Source organism: Achroia grisella, unplaced genomic scaffold (genome assembly GCF_030625045.1).
Source record: "Achroia grisella isolate CSIRO2021 unplaced genomic scaffold, CSIRO_AGI_Agris_v1 utg478, whole genome shotgun sequence".
Taxonomy (NCBI): domain Eukaryota; kingdom Metazoa; phylum Arthropoda; class Insecta; order Lepidoptera; family Pyralidae; genus Achroia; species Achroia grisella.
The window spans coordinates 4,354,741-4,359,914 of record NW_026712882.1 but is presented as its reverse complement, the minus strand read 5'-3'; the positions used below and the strand labels follow the sequence as shown (position 1 = coordinate 4,359,914).

The 5,174-nt window shown below is 59.4% G+C and overlaps 1 non-coding gene across 1 annotated transcript; it reads right to left on the bottom strand.

The window, feature by feature from the left end:
- Window positions 1-1,188: 1,188 nt before the first annotated feature.
- LOC131845706 (U6atac minor spliceosomal RNA) lies at window positions 1,189-1,278 on the bottom strand. The gene has a single exon (XR_009357648.1). It is a non-coding gene; the product is annotated as a U6atac minor spliceosomal RNA (small nuclear RNA).
- Window positions 1,279-5,174: the final 3,896 nt, after the last annotated feature.

The following is a 5,174-nucleotide window of genomic DNA, read 5'->3' as shown; positions in this document are numbered from 1 at the left end:
ACCAAGGTGTCATCCGCGTAACACACGAGGTCAGTGCCCGTTACAAGGGCGCCCCGCAGGTTCCAATCATACCCTATGTTCCACAGGATCGGGCCCAGAACCGACCCCTGTGGAACACCGCGTTGCATGTCCCTCGGCACTACAACACCGTTCCGCCCCGTGCATAGCACAGACCTGTCTTCGAGATAGGCCCCGATCACGTCCCGAATGTAGGGAGGCGCGCGATGGTATTTCAGCGCCTCCCTAATAGTCGCAAAGGGCAGGGTGTTGAAGGCGTTCTTTATATCCAACGAGACCGCCAACAACACCCCACCCTGGGACGTCGCCTCTTCCGAGAGGGAGCGCACACGCGAGATCGCGTCTATCGTCGAGCGCCCCTCTCGGAACCCGAACTGCTTCGGGCTGAGATCGGGACCTACCTGAGACAGGTGTTGGACGAGTCGGCCCGCCAAGATTCTCTCGAAGAGCTTGCCGATCTCGTCCAACAGCACTATGGGGCGGAACGCCGAGGGAACCACCGAACCTGCGGGGTGCTCCGCTTTGCGGAGCAGGACCACTCTACCCGCTTTCCACTGATTGGGAAACCGTCCCGACTCCAGACACGCATTGAACAAGCGCCGGAGTCGGTCCCCTAGGGTGTTTAGGGCCAAGGCCAGGACGCGGCCGTGGATACCATCCGGACCCGGGGCGACATTCTTGCCCCGGAGTTTATCCACGGCCGCGGCGAACTCCTCCACGGTGATGGCAGGAACCACAGCAGCGCTGACGCCGCTGGCCTCTCCATCACTGCCACGCGGCATCATCGGAGGAGGTGTGAAGGGAGGCTGTCTCGGGAACAGCTCCTCCAACACCCCCTCCAACTGCTGCGGCTGGAGACCCTCTGCCACGGGGGGCGCCCAGGGGCGTAATTTGCCCCTGACGAACCTGTAAGGTCGCCCCCATGGATCCCTGTCCAGGGTCTCCAGGAGTTCTTCCCTGGCTGTCTCCTTGGCCCTGCTGATGGACAGCTGCAGAGCTTTCTTCTTCTCTTTGTACTGCTCGTACAGCTGTGCTTCCTCGTCGGCGTCGCGGCCCCGCCTGAGTCGGCGGTGCCTGGTGTACCGGCGGCGGGCGGCGGAGCACTCCTCTCTCAACGCCGCTATCTCCTCCGACCACCAGTACACCTGACGCCTAGGAGGTCGAGGGCTTAAAAAAATGTGGTCAAGTTGTGCCTTAACCATTTTGTGTGTTCCATCCTTGTCAAGGGGAGTGCTAACCGTCTCTCCTTTCAATAGACACAACCTAACCTAACCTAACCTAACCTAACCTAACCTAACCTAACCTAACCTAACCTAACCTAACCTAACCTAACCTAACCTAACCTAACCTAACCTAACCTTTTTTTTTTTTTTTTTTTCACGTCAGGAAAATCCATCATGGAGAACCATTCCCTTAGGGAGGAATGGATACTGCCGGACTCCTACCTGCTAAAAACCTGACGACTGTTCCTCCTCGACATAATCGCCGTGGCCATGGGATACGCAAAGCATTCACCAAGACCACCGGCATGGTTCCCATCGAAGGGACCTCCATCTAGGCGTGCAGGGAACAGTCTCTGCACGCCACCTCCAGACCCTAATGCCTCCCCGGTGAGCTTCGGATTGCCCTAACAATCCTCCACCCTAGGGTCAAGTCTGGAGTCGATGCCCACCTGATTGCTCAGGTGTCCATCGACTCCCCCCCCCCACCTGTGGTCCGTGCCGCGGCTCGGGCCTTTGGCGGGCGACACAGGCTTGTGACGCCCACTCGATGGTCGGACTTGCGACCCGCCGCGGCACAGTACCGACAGTTCGGTGATGGCGCGGCGCACCGTGCGGCCTTGTGGCCGGGCTCGCTGCAGCGGAAGCAAATTCCGCTGCTGTCTTCCTCAGCGGTGCATCGCAGGCCCACGTGACCCGTGAGCAAGCAGCGATAGCACCGCTGCGGCCTTGGGTCCAAAGGTTGAACCCGCGCCATCACCCAACCGATCTTGAGCCGACCGGCATCGGCCAACTTCTTGGCGGCGGCCACAGGACACCGCACCCAGACTGAGCCCGTACCCTGCGGGTTGCGCCGGATTTCCCCGGTTTTCACCGAGGACTCCCGGCACCCCCCGTCCCGCATGATTGCGACCACCACGTCGGCTACCGACACCGAGTCGTCCAGGTCGACGAGCCTGAGCTCGGCCGTTTTGACAGGTCTCGTGACCCGGACGTCCTCGGGCAGGACCTCCTCTATTTTGGCAGCCAACGCGTCCGCCTTGTCGCCTGTGTCTGATCCGGGGACTTCGAGGATACGGGCCCCAGTCCTTCCCACTCTGTACCTAAGGTCGGTGATACCGAGCTGGGCCAATGAGATATTGGCTTTCGCATCGGTGAGCACCGACCTATAGGTGACGCCCTTCTCCTCGGCTCTCGGACCTATGGTCAGGACCACAGCCGACGACCGAGGGGGACGCGCCTTCACCTTCCGCGCGGGCTTCTTCTTCCGCTGCGGTTCCTGCGTTTGGCCGCGTGGCCCCTTCTTTGGTGGCGTATTGGTGGGAGCTGTCTGGCTTGCGCCAGCACCCTTACGCTTACCGCGTCGCACAACCGTTGACCAGCCCTCCGCGTTTTCTGCCGAGGTCGACGGTTGTGGGACGTGTCCGCCACTGGGCTCTCGTTGCGGGGCCCTGTCAGTCCTAGGACCGGATGGTCCGGCAGTAGGCGTACCCCTGATCTTTGGGGGCCGTTTCCTCTTCGCCGAGATCCGCTCTTCCATCTCGGCGAAGCGGCTGTCCATCATTTCGCCTACTCGCCGGATTATCCGGTCTTCAGCGTCCTCTTTAAGGGTCCGAGGCGGGGCACCTTCCGGCGCAGCCGCTGTCGTTCCCGTGACTACGACCGGCGGGAGCTCGGCCGCAATCTTCAGCTCCTCTACCTTTTGTAGGGCTTTTTGGAGCGCAAGGCGGTCTAGAGCGTTCTGCTTCTTCAGGTCCTCAAGCTTCAGGACACTCTCCCGCTCTTGCCGCTCCCATTTCTCTCGCTCCGCTTTCAGCGAGGCCAGCTCGTCGGCCAACGCGGCGGAGGATTGAGACGCCATTTGGAGCTGGCGGAATTTCTTCCGCTCCTCCACGGACTCCTTGAGCATAGCCGCCTTCATAGCCTTCACGTCCTCCAGTTCGGCATGAAGTTTGCGGACTTCTCTCCTGAGGGCGTCCTCCTCAGAAGACCCGGACCTCAGCTTCAGGGTCTTGGAAGCCGAGCGGATGACACCGATGGCGACTTTTATGTCCCTGATTATTGTGCCCTTCAGGTTGCCGGACTTTCTCACGGCGTCTAGTACCTGGCGGGCACCGTCCTCTACTTTGTCTCCGAGTTCGTCGGATCCCAGCATGTAGTCCCCTTCGGACTCTCGGCAGATAGCAGCCGCAGTCCCGGGGGATTCCGCTTCGGACGCCGAAGCCTCAGTCTCCATGCGGGACGACGGCGTGGCTGTCCGCGCTCCTCTTTTGGTCGATTGCTGGCCCCTGGACCGGTTCGACCTAGACCCCGTCGAGGCAACCTCCACCAGGTCCACCTCATCATCGTCGGAGTCCAACTCCCGACGCTTCTCGATGATCCTCCTCTTGCGGTGTTTCTTGGGTGGCGAGGTCCTCCCTCGAGCCAACCCAAGGCTGTCTCCAGATCTTATTGACAGCGACGAACCTGTCCGCTCAGAGTCCATCTGCGACTCCCTATCAAGTGCGTCGAGAACCTCCAGCTCATCCAGGATCTCGACCCTTCTCATCATAACCCTCCTCATCTCTTCAGCGCTGGTCGTGTCCCCCCAGAATACGTGGGACAGTCCACCCCCGGCAAATCCGGTGCGGTGGAGGAGGATTCTCCGATCGTTGAACGACCGGTACCTCCCTGGGGTAACTTCTTTTTCCGATCAGCCATGACATGTTGTTCCTTTTTACGGGTGTGGTCCCGGACTTCGACGAGAAACAGAAAAACGAAGAAACAAACAAAAGACAGAAAAACCAAAAGATAGAAACAAATAGAAAACAACCAAAACAAACTAAACCAAAAACAAATTAAAACCCAAATAAAAAGAAGAACGAAACAACCAAATAAAAGAAGAGGAAACAAAACCAAAAACAAAACGAAGAGAGAAGTTGGGCGGGTTCTTGACTCCGGGATCCTCGACTTTTGTCGAGGCATAGGAATCCTAAACCCGCCCAACCTGCCGGGCTACTGGCCGACATAGTAGCCGTATCCCGAAGGAACGACTACTATCCCGCCCGGGGCGTACCAGAACCAAACCATTGCTCGGCCACCGTTCCCCGCGGACGTATCCACGAGGATGGGGAAGCCTCCCAATGGCAGGCCCATACTAGGAGGTTGCCCGACCCACGCCCCAACCTAACCTAACCTAACCTAACCTAACCTAACCTTTTTTTTTTTTTTTTTTTTTAACGAGGGGAAAGGTTTCAATACCGAAACGTCCGCCTTTATGAAGGGGAGCGGACGAATACTGTGGGACTGGACGAATCCGACCCACCAAAACCCCTCGGTGTTCCTCCATGAACCACGAAAGACGCCTTCGTGCGGGTTCGCATTTGCATTCGACCGCACTCCGGCCGCGGGTCTCCAGTGAAGGAGCCGCCGAAGTTGGGCGCGGGGACCACTCCACGCCCACACTCCACGGATCACTCGCCTCCTGGGAACTTCGGATGCCCCTACATCCTCCGCTCCGAGTGTCCAAGTTGGGGCTTCGGGTGAAAAATACACCTTCCGCCCCCCACGCAAAGGCCGCGATCGCCGCTGCGTTGCGCTAGAAGCGCACCGCAGCCGCGACCGCGTATAGCCTTCCCGCCGGACGGAAGCGGTCCTGAAGGCACCGCTCCGCCCGGTGCCCCGACGGGTCGGGGCGACACACGCATACTTACCTTCGGCGACGTACTCCCTGCGCCGTCAGCAGTCTGCCCACCAAACCGCACCAAGGAGCAGCCCGGGGATGTCCTCCGCAGATAGGACTCCCGATCTTAACATGTTAAAATCGGGAGCTGCCCACTCGTGAATACTTACCCAGATTCGCGATGCGCCTCCGGGACCGTATCCTCCGTAAGCACTACCGCGCCACACGGTTAAACCGTAGGCGCCGGTAGTGTTGCCTCCTCGAATGTTGCCCAG